General features: G+C 39.9%; 1 protein-coding gene and 1 pseudogene across 1 annotated transcript in view; both read right to left on the bottom strand.

Moving 5' to 3' along the window:
• LOC149163658 (dihydropyrimidinase-like) overlaps positions 1 to 23,154 on the bottom strand; it is a 317,030-nt gene that overhangs the window by 43,732 nt on the left and 250,144 nt on the right. The window lies entirely within an intron of this gene.
• Positions 2,991 to 5,021, bottom strand: LOC149163660 (ferritin-1, chloroplastic pseudogene; annotated as a pseudogene).

The raw sequence follows: 23,154 nt of genomic DNA, 5'->3' as shown, positions 1-23,154 counted from the left end.
CCCACAATTAGATTAATACCCATTAATTATTTTAATTTCTTAAGTTTAGACTTAGGGTCTCATTAAAAATAAATAATTATTTTAATAAAACTGTCTCTGGGTAGAATTTCCCAAAACACTTTATGGGTTCTTTGGAATACATGTGCCTAAGCCTCCCTACAAAATTTGACACTTAGGGCACATCCGATGCTACCAGAAATCAACAGTCATGAGGGCATCCATGGTCTTATAAGGAATATCATCAATCCTAGCAATATCGTGGCTTTTGTTCTCAACGTTTTAGCATCAAGAGGTGTAGAAGGTATCATACATCCATGTGATGGCTACTCAACAACCAATGCTCACCTCTGTGGGGAGAACATTGTGGTTGCAAGGTCATAAGTGCTCTCCTAATTGAGTTGGACATCTTCTTCAAGGTGTTGTAGAAGTGTCAAGTCATCCCTCAATAGATATTCAATGTATGGAAGAAACCATCTAAAACATATTCTCAAGATTAAGTGATATTAAAATCATTAGGTAAAGAAACCATAAAAGTATCATAGTGGACCACATTTAATTCTGGAGGCATACAGATACTTCACACAAGTCCTACCTTCAAATGTCTTTCTAGCTAATGATTTGTAAACAAGTTACCACACTTCGATTGCGATATTTATTCAAAAGCCCTATTAGGTGCTTCCAACTGTAAGGTGAAGGACAATTCCTAGGAAGGAGCATGTAATAAAGGTGGACATGAAATCGGATTGACTTTAAGGAGGATGTTGTTGCCTGGGTATCAACTAAAGGAGTTCCAACATCATATGTGTAATTATGTAAAGAGGGAGAAACCGTAGGGGCCTAAGTTACCTCTTTCCTTAGCCTATTTTTACCACCCCTCTGGTGCGCCTTTTACTTCAATGATATTCTTTTTCTTTCTTCTGTAGCTTGGGTAACTAGCTTGCTTGATGCTTTCCAATAACCATTTAGGATGTAGCAGTTTATTTCTCGTCGAGATTGGAAAATTTATAAGTTCCTTGTATTTAGATAGACCACGATATGCTAGGAACTAGGTGAAGGCTAATGAGCAGGGTAGAGATCAGGCTAGACTTTTGTCCATGAACTTTAAAATGTTCCAGCCTATTTTGCATTTTACATTTTTTTTCATTTGTGGCTATATAAGCTTTTATCTTTCTCTCAACTACATCAACCTCTTAACTAAAAAAAATTTGGATCCTTACTCAAAGATGAGGATGCAGGGTGCTAATAACGAAGAAAAATGAAAATTGGGCCAAAGAATGGAAGTGGATACAAGGGTCTAATGGAAAATGATGAGTATGGATTACCTTAGGCATGCTATATCAATCATTTCCTCCTCTTTGTACCCCTACTAGACAGTGGAAAAAAATGCCTCAAGGAAGGCCACACAGGACTAGGGGCAAGGGGGTAAACTCCCAGGTGAAGTATGGGAACAAGGATACAATCAAGAGCGATCAATCATCCAGCTTATCCTATGACTCATATTAGAGTGCCCTTACCATTAAATGAAAGCACATGATTACAAAAATGGTTAGTGCACCTTATAATAAATGACCCACCTTCCTTTGAGAAATATACTAGATGGAAGAAAGAAGTGACTGGACTTATGTGGAGAGCCTTGAGGCATAGCTATCTATGGGTCATTATATGGTTGTTGGCTATTAGGTTGATCAATTAGGAGAATTTGTTTCCCAGGGATTACCTGCTTGGGCGGGTGACATTTAGCTCCAACTCAATGACATGTGCTCACCATAGAGTGCATGATCCATGTGCTTAAATAAGGAGTGCATGAGAAACATAGCAATCCCTCGTGTTCGTAGACCCATTACATATAAACTTAAATACATTGGTTGATGGAAAGTAAGTAGGGTGATCATCACCCTTGTGATATAGGAGTATAATAATAGAATTGTTAGCTAAAATACGAGATCTATCTAATTATGCAAGAAAATCAGCATGCAGATAATCAAAGTAGGATTTTAAAATGACAATGCACACAATCCTACTCTATCTTACTACTATAAATGCATCAAGTTCTAGTATAAAGGAAACATGATTGTCGTCTACTAGTAATGGAAACTTCACTCCATCAAGGTTGGATAGATAAAAATAATATATTCCAAACTTTCCATGAACCCTATAGGGAGAAGGGTCATCATCAACAAGAACAAGTTTGCCAATTGATCTGAGATTAGAGCCCTAGCTACTAATTCAGATTTCAATTCAATTCATCTCTCAATTCTCCACTAAAACATAATGGAAAAATTGGCTTACAATATTCATTCTCATCATTGCTTAAAGACATACAAATAAAACATATGCAACTATAATAAGCAATCAAGATAGAGACATGACACAAAAACTTTGATAACGGAGTTCACCAGAACCTCCCTGGCTACCTCTCCAGGTTCATGAATCCCATGAACCTGCTTTATTGATTCTTGAAGGAAAAAGGGAAAAATAAGTAGACCTACAATCTACTTCTCCTTTACAAAATCCCTGAATCAATAAGCCTTGAAGAAGCTCTCCACAAGCTCTCTTCTCCTCTTCTTGATTCCCAAGAAGGGTTTTTAAAGGCTCTCCATCTAAACCACCTAAAGATTTTTATGGAGACAATATCTCTCAAGATCCCCTTTGATTAGGACCTTGGCATATCTCAAGGGAATTGGTTGGAACAAATCTCTCAACCATCCTTAAGGATCTCAACTTCCTCCATAGGACTCTCCTTGAGACTAGGGATTGCAAGCCCACATGGCTTTGCTCCAATAATCCCTTTTTTTAATTAAAAAAATACATTATTATGAGAATCTTATCTCATATGTTAATCATGGCCATTTTTCCCAAATACCAACAAGAATATTTTCCTAGTCTATGAATCCATATGAACTTCATTCCCTTTGCATTAGAAAAACTCCATGTGAGTTCTTTGTTGGCTGTATCTGAGGCCGACCGGAACATGTCGACATTTGAGGATCCTCCTGGATCACACCTCCCCATGGAGAAAACTTTTGGTCTCCAAAAGTATCAAATCATCAATCAACTATATGCAATGTCTTTGAAACATCTTCTTTGTCTCCTTCACCTCTGTTCTTCGGAGCTTGAATGATGAAACCATTACTTGCATCTGTAGCTGACATTATCGAGATTACAATGAAGCAATTTACTTGCCAAGAGTTTATAAAATACTCTTTGGACAAGTTTACATGGAATTGCCAAGATGGTTTAGGCAAATTGCTTCTTTGAAATCGATTACATAATGATGATTACAGAACCCATTACAAAAACTTAGGCATAATGTCTGTCACTTTCTCATCACCTCAGAGTGGCTACAAATCCCCTTGATGGCCATTTAAAACACTTTATGTTTTATTGTTTCTTGCCATCATATTATCATGTACAAATAATGGGGTTAGTGCTCTAAGTACCATAAAGCACTAAAAACTTTAATTAAGGTTCTTACTGCAGACTCTCATAATTCAACAAATCTACTTGACTTGGGTTTGGAATCATGTAGGAGATCGATGATGTTACCACTATGCATTTCATCTTTTCTGTAGTTGATGCCTTCAACACGTTCAAAGTGCCTTCAACTGTTGGATCGACGAGTGCTGCCTTCGGATCATCAACTTTATTGATGATATTTGGACATGCCAAGTGAAACACTCCCCTGCAACCATTAATGGTTGCTACCAAACTCTCATGATATCTTCTGAAAAGATGACACTCATGTCTTTTGAGGTCTACGTAAGATCTTTTCATTGTAATGTGACTCTCGTTGCAACAAGAGAAAGAGTTCCTCACTTCTTTCAACATTTCCCTCGATGAAATCCGTCATCTGACCATTGTTAGCCTCTTGGGCTACAACATGCAAGTTCAAAAGATTTTGGTTTGCCAATTTCTCCAAATACAAGGCCAACTCCATGGCATAAAGGGCATCACCCTTCTCAACGTTGTCAAACTCCATGACAACAGGAATCAAAATGGACTGTAGTTTAACTTTCCCACCTCTGATGTTCTGATATTTCATGAGCTTTTCTTCATGATCCCGCTCTTCGTTACTGGCATCCTTGAAGTACTTAGCAAAGCCTGGTAGAGCCACGTTGTCCCTATCAAAGTATGCAAAGAGAGCATGATAGACATATAAAACATTGTACTCCACGTTGATTTGTTCATTCAATGTGCTTTCATAGTGATCTGAGAACTTATGTCTGACCAAAGACTGAGAGAATGATTGAGAAACTAGCACAAGCTCATTCTGGACTTCAACAAAGGGCTCAAATACAACTCGAGTCAGAGCACTTGTCGTCCTCCGTTCACTGCCTACATCTCGAATGGTACGAACAGAATGCTTTGCCCCACTCTTAGACTTCATATAGGTTGTAGTCAAACCAATGCCACATTTGTCCGCTGAAATACCTTTCTGAAAATTGTTGTGTTGTTGCTGCTTCCATGGAGAAGAAGTATCAGTAGCAGGAGAATCAACAGCAGGAGCTTTGAGAAGCATGGTTGCAAATTGAATCAATCAACCGAAACCCAAATCTGCCCGATCACAGGAATGCCCAAAAACACTTGAATAATTGGAGCACTTTCAGAAGGGGCGAGCACTAGCCAGATTGTGAGAAACATGCATAAAAAACTAATGCCACTAAGGCATTGTTTGCACTCACTTCCAAATCCGTAATGTCACCCTCATGTCCACGACAGCTAGACCAACAAAATCTAGTTTCCGTGGACCATATTTTGACAAGGCGATCATCAGAACCAGTGATTCCATACTGTGTACAACTATCATATGGGAAAGCAGGACTCGACGGCTGGGCAGCACAATACGCTTGTGAAATCCCTCAGCGTAGAGAACCTCCCAACTCGACGTTTTGATCCAGCCAGCTCGACATGCTTTGAAATCTTCAAAAACGTAACGAAAGCGTCGCCTTCCATTTTTCTTTTCGATGATATGATCTCTCTTTCGAAACACTTCGTTAGGCATCAGCATGAACAAAGCAAAGGAAATCACCATCTTCGCATTTTCTGCAAATTTCTCTAGCATAATACCCCTAGCTATGGCAACAGGCTTGAAAACAAACAAAACCGTATCAGATTCAATATCTTGCAAGAATTTTAGCAGCCAACCACGGGTTCTTTGTTACATTCATCACCACCAAGAGCAACGTGTGTAGTTTCAGAAACCACATATCCAGGGGATCGGCTCTTCGCGTTTTGACATTCACATGGTTGAGCTCGAAATTCGATCTAAAACGAGAAATGAATCACAAGATCCAATTTTTCGTTTTCCGATGCAAAACCAACAGCACCGAGAAATAAATCTCTTGTTAATAGGATTGCTATCATATTTCCTGCAACATATCCAAAGTGCACATGAACAGACACAAGAAGATCGGATTTGATAAAACGTATCCAAAAGCCTTGCAATTATGGAAACCCTCAGCTCCAACGCGGCACAAACTAGAACAACACCTCCATCTCAGGTTTGTCACTGACAGTGGCTCTAAAAAACGAGCCCCTCATGTGATGAGTCAACAAATCCCTGTTCTTTGTTAATTCGACACTGCTGAATAATGGCGTATCACAAATTTGACATCCCAATTTGTTTTCAATTATGCCGCCCCGAAAGGCTTAACAAACGCAGAAATCGACTAATTCGAGTCTGTGATCCTTGATTCCATGACATTTTTGGGCAGTTTGTATTCTGGTAATGTTTTTCAATGGCTGCCTATTCAGCCCCTCTGTGACCATGGGCTCCAAATACGATACCCAGTTGACGCAGGCAAGCTTTACTCTTGTGCCTGTAGCTTTGTCCATGATCCATCGAGATTTCAGTTATACGATCATTGCTTCAAACAATTTGAAGGAGGATATATTTGCAATTTCCTCGCAACAAGCAGTTCGGGCAGCACACAACATGCAATTCATCGCTTCCATGCAACATGCAGACCACGAAGACAGACTGGGCACCACAGGCAGATTTTTTTTTTTGATTGAAGAAATTCCACAACTGCCATAGAAACACTACCATCTACCATGCAATCTCCACCAACGATCCTACCAGACCACGCAGATCCACCAATCGAGTTGCATATCCACCAACCGAAGGTGCTGCTGACAACGATTGCTTCACAAGTGCTTAGTCGCAGATCCACCAATCTCAATCCACCCCACCGCTTCAAACCTTTGCCCATGGTTGTCCTTTAACAATCCAGAGAAACAATCTCTGATCTTAGTGCTCTGATACCACTTGATCTTAAATTAGAGCCCTATGTTAATCTAGGTTGCCAATGATGTTAGTATGGCAGTTTTTGTGATGGAAAATTCTTGTGACATGTGTGGTTTCCCATTGATGCCCATTGATCATAATACTGCTCATGGAGGATCCAAGGATTGAATATAAACATAATAGAAACAATGGAACCGAGGAGGAAAGATATCAGAAGCCATCAGAAGAGAAAGAGAAAGAGTAAAGAGGAGAAGCCATCATGAAGCCAAAAAGTGAGAGGAAGAGTTCATCGGAAGCCATCAAAGAAGCAGGTTACGGAGCAACAGAAGCAGGTTTTCGCATATGCCCAAGGGTAAGTGCTATCGGAAGAAAAAAGAGGAACATTGCATCAGAGGAATTATATCGGCGGGTTATCGGCGGCTTTATCATTTTATTATGTGTCACGTTGAATCCCCCGACTGCGATATGTATTGCGGACCCGAAAACAAGTTATGGTAACCGCCCTATTGTAATATCGCATCCGCGTGTATCAGAACCTTCACATCATAAGTCTTAAAGGAATGTCACACTAAAACTGCGATTGCAATAAACCCCTGAACCGCTGATTGGGATAGCATTGCGGACCCGCTGCACCATTATAGCATGACTTAATAAAATATTGCATCCGCAGTAATCGCAAGTTTCAAAGGGACGTCAAACCGTTGATTGCAATAGAGGTGTCGACCCGATGGACTTATTAAAAACGGTTTATTAAATATCGCATCCGCTACGAGGTGATATGTGAATATCGGTGATATTGAATGTTGCGATTGCGGTATTCTCATGAAGTTGAGATTGTGGGATTAAAGCCATGACGTGTGGGGACCTCTATTAATGTGAATTTGCATAAAGTTGCAATTGTGGGAGTCTTATGAAATTACAATTGTGATAAAATGGTGGACCCAACGGGTTTATCAAAACAGTTTAATATAATATCGCATCCAGTAGGGGCAATCATCCATCGGCTATGTTATGGGCACGACTTGTAAAAGACCTCTGAAAGTTGCGATTTTGATTGAGGTAGTGATGTGGCATGTGGGACCTCCCTGTGGGTATAGCCTCTCTTATATGGTTTCCATAAATAATAAGTCTATTGGATGAGTATTAAAAAAGGGCCTCTCTAAGGCTACAACCTTCTCTCGTTTTCTAGCTCCTACTAGAAGGGAGCTACAACCCCCTTTGCGAAGACTACTATCCTCAGCTCTTTGTGCATCACTTTTCAGAATGTTTCAAACTGAATCTACTCTCAACAATTCTAAAATAAACTACTCAAATACTGGATCATCAAATATTCTAAGATCTTTTCATCCTTAGCTACAATCCTAGAAAACCTCTGCTTCGCGCGTGCAACAGCCCCTGGTGCGATCCGAGTACTCCCTCCATCGCCATGGCCGTGGGAGGGGGCCCTGAGGCCCCTCCTCCTTCGCCTCCTCCACTAGATATCCTTGCGTTCAGGAAGCTGATCGACAATAGTAGTAAACGTCCAGCAAGGGAAACTCAGCGCAAGTTTGTAAAGAAACTTGACAGCATCCCCACAGTCACCTTGCTTGTTGAAGATTTTTGCATATCTACTTTGAACTTAGCTGAAAGAGGGCTCATCAGTCAATTTACAGGGCTATGGCCTTCCCCCAAGGCTGTCGAGGCGTGGGTACAAAGGAACTGGCGACCACTAGTAAAGGAAGGCATCAGAAGCTTCCTAGTTGATAAGGGCTTTTTTGTCTTTGTTTTTGATTCAGTAGAAGACAAAAATATCATCTTTAGGAATGGACAATATTTCATGGGACCTCAAGGTCTGTATCTAAACTCATGGTCAACAGATTTCGATCCGACACAAGATGTGCCGTCAGCGGTTCCAATGTGGGTGCGCCTCCCTCATCTTCCACTACATTGTTGGAACCCGAAGTCACTAGAAACGATTGGTAACACCCTGGGAAAATACATAGACAGAGCAGAGAGAAGGGATCAATATTCATGTGCAAGAATATGCGTCGAAGTCGACTTGGAAATAGGGTTACCTGAAGCCATAAAGTTAACAATAGCAGACTGGTCTTATATCCAAGAGTTAGACTACGAGCAGCTACCATTCAAATGCATAAAATTTCCATGAATATGGGCATTTCGCAAGATACTGCAAAAGAAAAAAAAGGAGGAGGAAGATCTAGAGAAGTCAAAAGGAGAAAAATGGATCCAGGTGCAGAAAGCAGTCCAGGCCAAGGTGAGTAACAGGAATAAAGGGAAAGAGGTACCGATGGAGTCTGGAACTCCCTTAACAGGAATGGTTCAAACGGAAGGAAGAGGAGAACAGCCAAAGACAACAGCCTCAATAAACCCATTCGAAACCCTCAGCACTTCAATCGAAATTCCAGAAACAGAGATAGAGGAGATTGAACGCCAAGTTCCTTCACTCGAAGCAGAAAAGAAGAACATAGAAGTAACCCAACTTGACTCCCCAGCAGGAACCTCCTCCTCACCTACATATGCAGAAATGACAAGGAAAAAACCCTCGGAAACCTCTGGGTCATCGGAAGACGAGACATTCGAGAGACCCTCTAAAAGAGTTGGAAGGAAATCTCATAAGGAAGCCAGGGAAGAAGAGGCAGAGAGGCAAGGCAACCAATCCACCATTGAAATGTCTATCGGGAGAAACACCAGAACAAGGCCCTCTAAGGGGAGATCAACTCACTCCAATCCCGTTAAATAATGAAACTAGTCTCTTGGAATTCCAGAGACTTTGGGAACCCTTCGAAAGCTGAAGCAATCAAAGATCTTCTGAAAATAGAAACTCCCGAGATCGTCACGCTCCAAGAGACTAAGATTGAAGGGGAAACCCTTCTTGAGATCAACAAATTAAAATGGGGAAAAAATGGAGGAACAACCATTAGTGCAAGAGGTTCCTCTGGTGGCCTAGCAACATTGTCGTCGGAGGACAAGTATCAACTAGAAAGCTCCTTTGAGACCCAACATTGGATATTCACCGAACTTCGACACCTCTCTAGTACGTTGTCCATCTCTCTCTTCAACCTTTATGTTCCAGTCCAGCTTACAAAGAAGAAAGAATGTTGGCAGACCTTGTCTGATTTCTTAGACATTTGGTCCCCTCAGAATCTAATAGTGGCTGGAGATCTCAACCTCGTCATTGATCCAAAAGAAAAGAGAGATGGCAATAGTGGCAAGAACCAAATGCTTCCATTAGTAGAGGAGTTAATACTTCATTGGGACCTTCTTGACTTCAAACCGAAGAAAGGTCTTTACACCTAGACAAACAATAGAGTTGGTGTATAACACATCTCTGCTCACCTAGATCATTTCCTAGTGCAGAGCTCTTTGTTGCTAGGAAAAAGACTGATCTCCTAAAAAATTCTCCCAAAGCTGGCCTCACATCACAAACCTATTCTCTTACCGCTGGAAGAGGAAGAAAATTTGGGCCCTATCCCCTTTAGATTCAACCCGCCTTGGTCAGGGAAAGAAGGGTTCATGGAAATTGTTCTGGAGGCATGGTCCATGCCTGTGACAGGATCTCCCAGCTTCGTGTGGGAGCAGAAACTAAAAATAATCAAGAGAGCTCTAAAAAAATGGATTAAAGAACCCTCAAATTCTCCTAGCAGCAACAAAAAGGAGACAATTCAGTTTTTACAAGATCTGCAAATGGAATTGGAAAGTAAGGAGATCTTTGCTTCAGATTTAGAAAAAGAACAAGCTGCCCAAATCAAATCATTTTGCGCTTTCCGCCAAGAAGAAGAGACTTGGAGGCTTAAGTCTCGTAGCCTGTGGCTTAAAGCTGGAGACCAAAATACTTCTTTCTTCCATAGGCAATATAGAGCCCGGCTATCTCGAAATCACTTGCTTAGATGGGACTGTGCTCAAAGGTCAAGAACAACTAAAAGAGGCAACAGAAGATCATTTCCAGAAACTATATAAAGAGGATGGGAATGGGAGTGAAGAAGTCATCTCAGAATTTCTCTCCCACATTTCATCTTTGGTAAGCAAGGAGGACAACACTAGTCTTACGAAACCTTTCTCCAAGGAAGAAATCTGTAAAGTAATATGGTCCATGGAACTAGACAAGGCACCAGGACCTGATGGCTTCTCAATTCATTTTTATAGAATCTGCTGGGAAATAATAAAAACTGATCTTCTGAGGATGATTAAAGATTTTCATCAAAAAGCGAAAGTGGGAGGCAGTACTAACTCTACCTTCCTTGCATTAATACCAAAAGAAGTGAATCTAGGCACTTTTGACAGGATTAGGCCAATTTCTCTCTGCAATGCATCATACAAAATAATGACAAAATTTTTAGCAAACAGAATCAAGCCATTTCTTGGGAAACTCATTCCTCCCACCCAAGGAGGCTTTGTCAAAGGGAGACACATACTAGACAATGTAATACAGGTACAAGAAGTCATACACTCCAGTTACCTTCGGCAGGAGCAAGGTATGCTCATAAAGCTCGACATGGCAAACGCATTCGATCGAGTAAATCTTTCTTTCCTGTACAAAGTCATCCTTTCCTTTGGTTTCATCTCTAACTTTGTCAATTTGATTAAAGTTTGTACTGAAAAGCCATGGGTAGCACCTTTAGTTAATGGCAGGCCAGCAAACTATTTTCAAGCCTCCCTGGTTTGCCTCCTGCCACAAGGAGCCTTAGGCAAGAATGATGAAGAACCTACATGGAACCCGATCCCGTAATCTAGAGTAAATCTACACCTATGTAAGGAAAAGGAGAGCTACCTCTAAAAGGAATTTTAAATATTGTAATGATGGTTGTTTTGGTTTCGGCCCAACCGGTTTTAAATAATTAATATAACTGTCATAGTTAAAAAAAAAGGGCCTCTCTGATATAATTTTAATATGTGACATCATAAATCGACCTCTCCTCCAATAAACATGTAATTTGGGTATTGATGAAACTCATATATATATATATATATATATATATATGAATGAGTTAAAACGCTTCAGTTCTAAGCATCTACACAGAGAAGAAGGACAGTTCACAACTCGTGAACTTGAAGGAACAGAGGAAGTCGAAGATCAAACGAGAAAGAAGGAAGCCGAAGGTCAAGCGACTCTACTAAATGGGTTAATCTTTGAAAGGCTTGAACCTGTGATGAATTAATAGAAGAAGTACATATCATAACTCCAAGAAGAATTCAGTGAAGGGAAATAAAGTTTGATCTGCCATCGTTTGAAGGGAGCAATAGACTACATCAGTATTGAAGTATTTGTGAGTATGATCCTTGGAAGTAAAATATTGCGACACTAAGAACAGTGAGAAGCAGTCACTCCTGAAGCACTTACCGTGGCAGATAGAACAACGGGTTGAAACAGAGAATTGTTTTTTGCAGTGTTGAAAATATCGGTATCGGCAAAATATCAGCAAGGGTCCAGAAAATATCTTATCGGCAATATTGGCAAAAATATCGGCAAATATCGGCAAGCATAAAAAATAATTTTTTCAAATTTTTAAATATAGCCGATATTTTGCCGATATTTTCAAAATATCGCGATATTTTGCCGATATTTTCCGATATTTGCCGATATTTTCTCGGCGATATATCGTTTTGCCGAAAATATCGCAATATTTTCGAATATCGCCGATATTATCAACAGTGGTTTTTTGTGCAAACATTGAGGCTTAGCGCAACTTATCAAAGATATCTTGTTGAAAAGCATCAGAAGATCTTGGAGACATTATTGGGGATCATGATGGCTATTTGAAATCATCATGAGGTAACTTTGCAGACTCTGTTTGGGCAATATGAAGAATTGTGAAGATTCCTTCATATGAAGACAAGTTTTCATTGATGTAGCAGTGAAGTTGTAGATTGACGGAACACAGTGAAGAAGATTTTGAGAGCAGTGTAATACAATAAAAACATTTCTTGACAAAGCAAAACTATGGGGTCGGAGCCCTTGGAGTTGGTGCCTCAGAATTGGAAGGATTGGTGTCCTTGGAGTTGGTGCTCCTAAATCCAAGGTTGGTGCCTTGACAAGATAGGGTCGGAGCCCTTGGGGTTGGTGCCTCAGAATTGGAAGGATTGGTGTCCTTGGAGTTGGTGCTCCTAAATCCAAGGTTGGTGCCTTGACAAGACAAGGTTGGTTCTCTAGAGGTTGGAGCCTCACAAAAAGTCTAGGTTTGTGCTTGGCAACAGGTGGAGCCCTATATACATTGTACTTGATTTATTGTAAAGATTATATTAATAAAAGCATTTATTCCTATTGTTCATTTTGTGTTCTAAATATAAATGATTTAACTGGTAAAAATAACAATTGAAAAGGAACATTGATTCCCCCCCCCCCAGTATTTCCAACAATTGGTATTAGAGCCAGTACCTTCACTCAAAGCCTAACAGCTTGAAGGTTGATCATTAGAACACAAATGGCGAAGCCAAGGAAGAAAATCTCCAATCCTCCTAAAGATGTGTCTCCCTCAACCACAAAATCGAAGTCGATCAATTTGCGAAGGCTCCATTGTTCAATGGAAACTTTAATATATGGGAGGCAAGAATGAGGAATTTCTTAAAGACTCAAGGCACTGAAGTTTGGAAATCGGTGATTTTTGATAGCATGATGGATGGAGAATCCAAGGAACATAAAGCATTCTTGAATGGGCTACCCGATTCTATAAAGAACAATTTAGGAAAATGTTCGTCAACGAAGGGTATATGGGACAAACTTCATGACTTTCACTCAAAAAGAGCATTGACCATGACCACTAGTCAAGAAGATGATGGAAACCAAGAAGGAAATCTAGAATCCATCATAGAAGCTGAAAATGAGAATGATGACATCAAGGCTAAAGAAGACCTAAAAGATGAAGAGAATGAAAAAGATTTTGAAGAAGATCTCCTCACTAAACTTATGGCTGCCATGGAAGAGATTATCAATTTGAAAAAGGAAAACGAGGAACTTAATAAGAAAGCACTTGCTGGTGACCAAGACCAAACAAGAAAGAAATTTGACCTTGTCAAGCTTCAAGAACAAGAAAGGGATGAAGAGCTTGCCAAGCTTAAGAAGGAATTTCATCAAAGCAAAACAAAGCATCATGAAGAAGTCATATCCATGACAAATCAATTGGATAAAGCAAAGAAACAGGAAGATACCTTGTCAATTCAACTTGAACAAAGGCACAAGAGCTTGAACAAACTTGAAGAAGAGATTGGTCAGTACAAGGTAGAGGTCTCCTCTCTCAAATCTCAACTACAAGAAGAAAGAAAGTTAGCACAAGGAGTTGAGAAGACAATGGAAGGTAATCATAGGAGGACAGGTTGATGAAGCAGAAAAGGAGAGAAACGCCATGATATACCAACTAAAAGCAAAGGATGAATAGATCTTCAAACTAAAGTCCGACATCAACCTTCTCAAGGCCGAAACATGTAAAGCTACAAGGATCATGGAAGAAATGGAGAGCAGTCTAGCTAAGGAAAATGAAGAAATCTTCAGAATGAAATCAGAAATCATCTCCCTTAAAATAGAATCAAATGAAGCAATACGTATCAAGGAAGAGTTTGAGAAACAACTTGCTAAGAAGAATAATGATTGTGAAAGATTGGAAGAAGAGATTGTCTCCCTCAGAAAAAAGGTTGAAGGGATGGACAAATTCTTGAAAAGCTCTCAAGCCTTGGATGACATGCTCAGCCATCAAAGATCCCCATTTGATAAATCAAGTCTTGGCTATGAAGGAGAATCCTCAAGCAAGAATGATAATGCTTCAAACAAAAAGGATGTGAGGAAGCCAGAAAGAAATGTTGATGCTCCTAGTTCCAGCAAAGGCAAGGATAAGAGTCAAGGCAACAATGAAGGAAATCCTATTCCAAGAAGAAATGCAAATGATGTCAAGGACGCAAGAAGCAATGGTTATAATCAAAGGATCCCAAGGCAAAAAGACTTCAGAAGTGCATCAAGAAAACCTTCTTCTCCCAGGTACCAAAGTATATTTCTTGGTTATTGTTATTCTTGTACAAACTTTGGACATATGGAAAAATATTGTAGGGCATACAACAAAGATAGACACTATGGTCCCCAACAATCTCCGAGAAGCAATTCTGCAGGAAGAAATCATGAATTCTTATTCATGAACAACATAGAATGCTTCAAGTGTCATAACATTGGTCATATGGCACATGATTGTAACTTAACTTGGGTTCCTACACAAGCTAGAACCATGCCAGAAAAGAAAGTTACACAAGTATGGAGAAGAAAGCAAATACAATCTGAAAATCTCCTGAACTCTCCAGCCAACAACACATGTTGTTGACGTGATGAAGATATTCTTGACATTTCGAGTGTTTGATGATGGGATTCTGCCAAAAAGAGACCATGCATACAGTTAGGGGGAGCTTGTGATTCTTGATCATTATTGCATAAGCTATTCGTGAAAGGGTCCTTATGAAATCCTTGATGAGCTATATTAACAATCATTCTTTGATAAAGATCATTTCTCGGGAGCACTACATTGAAGAACATGATCTTGTAACCATTCTTTGGACTATTGTTGAAGATGTTTTCCACTTGATCACTAAGGATAAATTGGAGCAGCAGAGAAGGCCATCCAATGCTAAAAAAATAGGGACAATAACTATGTTGTTGGTATTACAGAAGTTGAATGTCTCGACTCAGGGATATGATGTGAGAACAGGTAAATCAAGGACAGTAATAGAGGCAACCTTCAAACAAACAAACACATCTGGGAATGGAGCTTGAAGCAAGAGCAGTTGGAAGAATCTAGCATAATTGAAGCATTGCAAAAAGTTGTCAACCAGTGGAAAGAATTTAAAAGACAGTCAAGGATTAGATATTAAAAAAAAGGGGAGAATGTTGTGCTGTCAAATATAGCTCAGCAACTTAAGGAGAAGCACAGAGACACAAAGGAATCCTGATTTGAAGAAAGATAGCGAGAATGACAATTTCAGTGGAATTTTCTCTTGATTTAGACTATGAAGGCCTCTTAATTCTGACTGTGGAGACAACAGAATACAGTGTAGAAGCATAAAAAAATTGGACTTGGACATTTGGTGTATGACTATTTGGAGTTTGTTTTGAAGCATTGAAGTGGAGCATATTTAAGCATTGTTGAAAGCATTATGAAGAAGTTCTGAGACATGAAGAGGGGATAATGTGCTAGTTGATGATGAGGCAACAATCCTTCTATCTTGAGTAAAAAGAAGAGCACCACGACAGGGGGAGTAACATACCCATAAAAATATACTATTCATAAAGAACAGAAGTAGTTTGACGGGGGGGAAGTTCGACAGGGGGAGTCCTTGTGCACTCATTTTCCATTGATGTCAAAGGGGGAGAGAAGAAGAATATTGCCATCAATGACAAAGGAGGAGATTGTTAATCTAGGTTTTCATTGATGTCAATATGGCAATGTTTGTGATGGAAAATTCTTGTGACGTGTGGTTTCCCATTGATGCCCATCGATCATAACACTGCTCATGGAGGATCCAAGGATTGAATACAGACATAATAGAAACGGTGGAACTGAGGAGGAAATATATCAGAAGCCATCAGAAGAGAAAAAGAAAGAGTAAAGAAGAGAAGCCATCATGAAGCCAAAAAGTGAGAGGAAGAGTTCATCGAAAGCCATCAAAGAAGCAGGTTACGGAGCAATAGAAGCAGGTTTTCGCATATGCCCAAGGGTAAGTGCTATCGGAAGAAAAAAGAGGAATATTGCATTGGAGAAATTATATCGGCGAGTTAACGGTGGATTTATCATTTTATTATGTGTCATGTTGAATCCCTCGACTGTGATATGTATTGTGGACCTGAAAACAGGTTATGGTAACCGCCCTATTGTAACATCGCATCCACGTGTATTGGAACCTTCACATCGCAATTCCTAAAGGAATGTCACACTAAAATTGTGATTGCGATAAACCCCCGAACCGTCGACTAGGATAGCATTGCGGACCCGCTGCACCATTATAGCATGACTTAATAAAATATCGCATCTGCAGTAATCGCAAGTTTCAAAGGGATGTCAAACTGCTAATTGTGATAGAGGTGTGGACCCGAAGGACTTATTAAAAACGGTTTATTAAATATCGCATCCGCTACGGGGTGATATGTGAATATCGGTGATATTGAATGTTGCGATTGCGGGATTCTCATGAAGTTGCGATTGCGGGATTAAAGCCATGACGTGTGGGGACCTCTATTAATGTGGATTTTCATAAAGTTGCAATTGTGGGAGTCTTATGAAATTACAATTGCGATAAAGTGGACCCAACGAGTTTATCAAAACAGTTTAATATAATATCGCATCCAGTAGGAGCTATCGGCCATCAACTATGTTATGGGCACGACTTGTAAAAGACTTCTGAAAGTTGCGATTTTGATTGAGGTAGTGATGTGGCATGTGGGACCTCCCTATGGGTATAGCCTTTCTTATATGGTTTCCGTAAATAATAAGTCTATTGGATGAGTATTAAAAAAGGGCCTCTCTGATATAATTTTAATATGTGACATCATAAGTCGGCCTCTCCTCCAATAAACGTGTCTTTTGGGTATTGATGAAACTCATATATATATATATATATATATATGAGTTAAAACGCTTCAGTTCTAAGCATCTATCACAAAGAAGAAGGACAGTTCACAACTCGTGAACTTGAAGGAACAGAGGAAGCCGAAGATCAAATGAGAAAGAAGGAAGCCGAAGGTCAAGTGACTCTGCTGAATGGGTTAATATTTGAAAGGCTTGAACCTGTGATGAATTAATAGAAGAAGTACAGATCGTAACTCCAAGAACAATTCAGTGAAGCGAAATAAGGTTTGATCTGCCATCATTTGAAGGGAGCAATAGACTACACCAGTATTGAAGTATTTGTGAGTATGATCCTTGGAAGTAAGATATCGCGACACTAAGAACAATGAGAAGCAATCACTCCTGAAGCACTTACCACGACAGATAGAACAACGGGTTGAAATAGAGAATTGTTTTTTGTGCAGACATTGAGGCTTAGCGCAACTTATCAAAGATATCTTGTTGAAAAGCATCAACAGATCTTGGAGACATTATTGGAGATCATGATGGCTATTTGAAATCATCATGAGGTAACTTTGCAGACTCTGTTTGGGCAATATGAAGAATTGTGAAGACTCCTTCATATGAAGACAGGTTGGCATTGATGTAGCAGTGAAGCTGTAGATTGATAGAACACAGTGAAGAAGATTTTAAGAGCACTGTAATACAATCAAAACATTTCTAGACAAAGCAAAACTATGGGGTCGGAGCCCTTGGGGTTGGTGCCTCAGAATTGGAAGGATTGGTGTCCTTGTAGTTGGTGCTCCTAAATCCAAGGTTGGTGCCTTGACAAGATAGGGTCGGAGTCCTTGGGGTTGGTGCCTCAAAAATTGGAAGGATTGGTGTCCTTGGAGTTGATGCTCCTAAATCCAAGGTTGGTGCCTTGACAAGACAGGGTTGGTGCCCTAGAGGTTGGAGCCTCACAAAAAGTCCAAGTTGGTGCTTGGCAACAGGTTGGAGCCCTATATACATTGTACTTGATTTATTGTAAAGATTATATTAATAAAAGCATTTATTCCTATTGTTCATTTTGTGTTCTAAATATAAATTATTTAACTAGTAAAAATAACAATTGAAAAGGAATACTGATTCACCCCCACTCTCAATATTTCCAACACCCTAGCTACTAATTCAAATTTCAATTCAATTCATCTCTTAATTCTCCACTAAAACATAATGGAAAAATTGACTTACAATATTCATTCTCATCATTGCTTAAAGACATACAAACAAAACATATGCAACTATAATAAGCAATCAAGATAAAGACATGACACGGAAACTTTGATAATGGAGTTCACCATAACCTCCCTGGCTACCTTTCTGGGTTCATGAATCCCATGAACCTGCTTTAATGATTCTTGAAGGAAAAAGGGAAAAATAAGTAGACCTACGATCTACTTTTCCTTTACAAAACCCCTGAATCAATAAGCCTTGAAGAAGCTCTCCACAAGCTTTCTTCTCCTCTTCTTGATTCCCAAGAAGGATTTTTAAAGGATCTCCATCTAAACCACCTAAAGATTTTTATGGAGGCAATATCTCTCAAGATCCCCTTTGATTAGGACCTTGTCATATCTCAAGGGAAATGGTTGGAACAAATCTCTCAACCGTCCTTAAGGATCTTAACTTCCTCCACAGGACTCTCCTTGAGACTAGGGATTGCAAGCCCACATGGCTTTGCTCCAATAGTCCCTTTTCTTAATTAAAAAATACATTATTATGAGAATCTTATCTCATATGTTAATCATGGCCATTTTTCCCAAATACAAACAAGAATATTTTCCTAGTCTATGAAACCATATGAACTTCATTCCCTTTGCATTAGAAAAACTCCATGTGAGTTCTTTGTTGGTTGGACTGTGTTGGCTGTATCTGAGGCCGATTGGAACATGTCGAATTTTGAGGATCTTCCTGGATCACCAACTTAGAAATCATTACCCTTCTTCTTGACCCATTGCTTCTTCATCTTTCTAATATTTTTATTACTCGATTTGGAGGTAGGTAAATATTTTACTTGACATATACTTTCCTCAACCTCTTCATCAACCTTCTGTCTCCCAAAAAATTGAGGCTCAAAATGCTTTTAGGCTACTTGTGTTGATGTTTGTAGCGTGGTAGGTACTTTAACATAGGCCTAAGAATTTAGGCATGCAAGAAGTTGCCCAAGATATCCATAGAACACTTTCTCAAGTGTAAGCAAGTTGTTAATATAACTTAGCCTACGTTTTAAACTTAGGAATAGCACATAATTATTATGTTGGCAAATTGACCTAAATAAACTTAGGAGAAGTAAAGGAAATTACTTTAATGATTATGTTTTAATCTCAGCATTTGATCTCAAGTGAGGTGAAATCTAATCTTAGGCATCAAACACTTTGGAGATTAGGGTTAGGGATTTAGCTCAATGAAAAGTTATAAAAACAAGGCTAAGGAGAGGAGAAGACACACCATATAGTGGCACAAGATTTTGAGAGAAATTTTTTCACGTGAGGAGTTTGATCCTCTAGTATGTTAGGACCAAGGAAGTGTAGAAGGGTAATATTAGAGATCCAAATCAGCTAAGGATATGGAGGACCAATCTAGGGCTTGATCTATTCGATCAAATCCAGCACATATTGTATCTATTAAAATCTATTTGCATCATTGTGATTGAGATTGGTTATGTGTAATTTTGCTTCCATGAATTAAGTTAAGAATATGGCTATGCATTTATTCAATAGATCTATATTTTGCTAGGTCAATGAATTGTCAGGTGCTAGGCTCAAGGAAAAACTAATATGGTATTGAGGCAAGAAACTCTAAAAGGCAATCTTGAATCATGAAGGGAGCTCAGTTCATATAGGGATCGTTGAGGCCGAGTTCAATTGCGATCATACAAGGTGAAATTTTAAGGGTATACGAAGGTCCTACATTGTACAATGGCCAAGGAAATTTGTACAACATCACTAAATTTAATTTTAAAAATATTTGTTTAGAGCTGAGTTAAAGAAAATTAAAATTAAAAATAGGGGTTGACGACTTGTGGTGGTTAACAACTCAACCATCAACCAGTCATGCAACTGCCAAAGAAGTATGCAGATAGAGAAAACATTGCAGGAAGGGGACAGACCTGAGGCTACCATACTATAGGCTAGTCAACCTCAATCGACTCCCTTAGCCGTCGTACGAAAGTGGTGAAATGAAGAGCAAGGGCTGTGCAAGGACACAATGATGTGAAGATGCTTAATAAGAGAGAGTAACCACAAACAAAAATTGCTTGGAAATGGAAAAAATAGGTTGCAAGGTTAGCCAGTGTAGTCATAGACTAGTTAGGGCTCATGCACGTAGATAGACTTGAAAACCAGTAGACACGTGACAAGAAGGGTTGGGAGTAGGAAGACAACCCAGCCAAGGAGGCATTCCAATGTGAAGAACAACTCAATGACGCCTGCAAGGATATGTAGAATGGTGTAGGTAGCTGCCAAAGACGTCTAGTCACCCAAGGATCTCAAGTTGCAGCAGATCAAGACTATGACCAGCAAGGGACATGTTAACTCTCAAACCAGCAGGGGTCCTAGGATGGGGGTCCTACAAAAAAAAAACTAGGTCAAGGGGCAACAATGGAGCGATAGACCACTATCACCTCAGCTAAGGCTCCCTGCTCTTTACGAACTTTCACCGATGGGAGAAGACTTGGTGTAAGAAGAATCACAAGGATAAGTAGATCAATGAATGGATGGTGGGTGATTCCTAAAGCCTATTCACAAGAGAGACTCAATTATATGGCTTACTTGCTTAAGAAGCAAGGTGATGGGCTCTTTAGGAAGGGATAAGAGGATGCTTGAGCCTAGGTTTAGAGGATATGCCTTGACAAGGGGCTCCCTAGGCTTAAGGATCCTTGTGGAGAAATGGATTCTTTGTGATCCTTGTGGAATTTGAGTTGTAGAGTTGTGGTCCCTTGTTTTCCAAGAAAGTCACATGTGGTGCTCCCAAGTGGGTGTGGGGGCACAATGACATCCTCATGTGTCTCCAAGTGGATTGATAATGCATGTAAACCATTTGTAAGGGATAAGATGACGACATAAGACCTCCCTTTGTCTCTAGCAATGAGACACATTCTGATCTAGACCTTGGAACATCTTCCAATTGTGTGGAGTCGGTTGGGCATGGTGATCCAGGTGCATCATCCTCATCTAAAAGGTGGAACACGAGAAATCTATGAATGGTGTTGGGGATCCATGAAGTACTCTCTATTATGGTGGAGGCCCATGGATTTCAACGCTCACACTACAAGTTCCAATGTGGCCCTCTAGAGGCCTTGGACCTTGTATATGGAGACCCACATACAATCTTGCATAAGATCCAATGCGTCCCCTTGTCGTCAAATACAATAAATCATTAGAGCAATCAAGTAAAAGAGCTTACAAATCATGGAATCAAGTGGAGAATTCATGGTGGCATGCCCTTCCATAGTGGGATTTAGCATGTACAGGTGTCTCCAGGCTCAATAAGGGGGTTAACCAAGGACCCTATTAAGTGGTTTCAGTCTTTAAAGGGGGTGACATGTCCATGGTACATTCATTAATGGGTGGGTGGCATGAGATATAGTGATGGTACAGAGTGGGGATCAAAGGAACGCTCCAAGCCACATGTCATGGTACAAGGGTAGCTATGATGAGGGAAGCCCACACTTGGGTATATGAGTGTAGGAGGGAGAAAATCGTGGTACAAGAGTTACCCCAACTTTTGTTTTTCCACCCTTCTTCATATACCTTTTGTCTTTAATTGATTTTTCTTCATAACTGCTCGTGGCTCCAGGTGATAAGAGCATGACGTGTAGAAAATAGCAGTAGATACCCCCTTTTAAGGTGGGGCAGCTCATTTCCCACTAGGGATTGAGTAAATCATGGATTCCTTAATGTGGAGGGAGCTCATATAGGGCCCATAGGAAGTAGGGTGATGGTTATGAATGAGGGGCAGAGCTCATGTTTGGCTTTTTCCCATGTGTTAAATTTGTATGTTCTGACTATCTTTTGCATTTTGTGGCGCATTTCCTGTTGTAAGTGGCCAAATTATGATTCTTCCTTTCTTTTTTGTTACATCATTTCATACCTGACCCAAAGTGTGGACAAGGCGAGGGGGAGGCTAACCCTATGTGGACCCAGATGGGTAAAGTGATGAATGGGGTTAAAATGAGCAGAGGGGAGTGATGTATATGGTGACGGGAAACGGGACCACGCAATCAAAATCGAAATTTCCCATGTAGTGCCAGCCCTAAAGCTAATGGCCAGTAAAGGAGATCCCCTAGGACTAGGATACAAGACTAACTACCAAATTGGGAAGAGGAGACAAAAGTACCAATCCATGCCCAAAAGTGTCCATGATAAGTAAACAAAATTGCTTAACTAAACTAATGAAAAGTCATACCTTTGGGTTCGTGAGGCCCACCTTCAAACATGCGATCATAATAGATGGGCGAAGGACCACAAGGTTGCCTCAGGTGGCGGAGAAAATGGCATATCGAGCTATCTAATGGTTGCAAGGGGTTGTCAACTAAGGACCATCTTGCATAAATGTTTTCTCCTAGGGATATCACCCACAAAGTGGTGGGTAACAAGACTCATGGAGGTATAAATAGCAAGATTGGGTCGAAACACAATAGAGAAGTTTGTGGGTGGACACTAAGGTGTTGAGTGCTTGGAGGCAACAAGCCAAGCACAAACAGATTGTGATAGCTAGGTATCAAAAACCCAACTAGAATAGCCACCAGCTATTTGGGTAGTAGTAGTTGCAGATGCAGGCAATAGGCTAGAGACATGGTTAGGGCCCATGAGAGTTTGGCAAAAGAGACAACAATATTGTTAGCTTTTGGTAGGAGTGGATAGGTGTTCCAATTTCTATGGTGTCTAAGAAGCTAAGAAATAAAATATCTCCGAAACCCAGAAAAGGTTTTGTAAGAAACACCTTAGAAACACCTCAATTAGATTAACTGAGCATAATTAAATATTCCCTAAGTCTAACTTAGGAAAACTGGTTAATTAAATCAGATTAATTGAGGGATATCGATTTTTTGCTCTAAAGACTTTTGGAAAAGTGATTTGACGGAGTCAAGATGATCTTCGTGAGTAATTGAGATGTGATTATGGTTGTTGAGAGTCCAAAAGGAGATTATAAAAGCAACTCAATGGGATTTGGAGAGGAGACACAAGACACATTCAAGAAGTTTGACTTCCTAGTTGCAGTGATTCAACAAGGGCTTAGTTGAAGTAGAGGGAGACACCAGCAGTGAGGTTTTCAGCAGTGAGAATTTTAAAAGAAATTCTCAAGAGTTTTCCAGCATTCTAGTGGCATGAAGGG

The sequence above is a fragment of the Pinus tabuliformis genome, chromosome 5_1 (assembly GCF_031772625.1).
Source record: "Pinus tabuliformis cultivar Carrire ecotype Pingquan chromosome 5_1, CPIR1, whole genome shotgun sequence".
Lineage (NCBI taxonomy): Eukaryota > Viridiplantae > Streptophyta > Pinopsida > Pinales > Pinaceae > Pinus > Pinus tabuliformis.
This window is presented reverse-complemented; position numbering and strand designations above follow the sequence as displayed.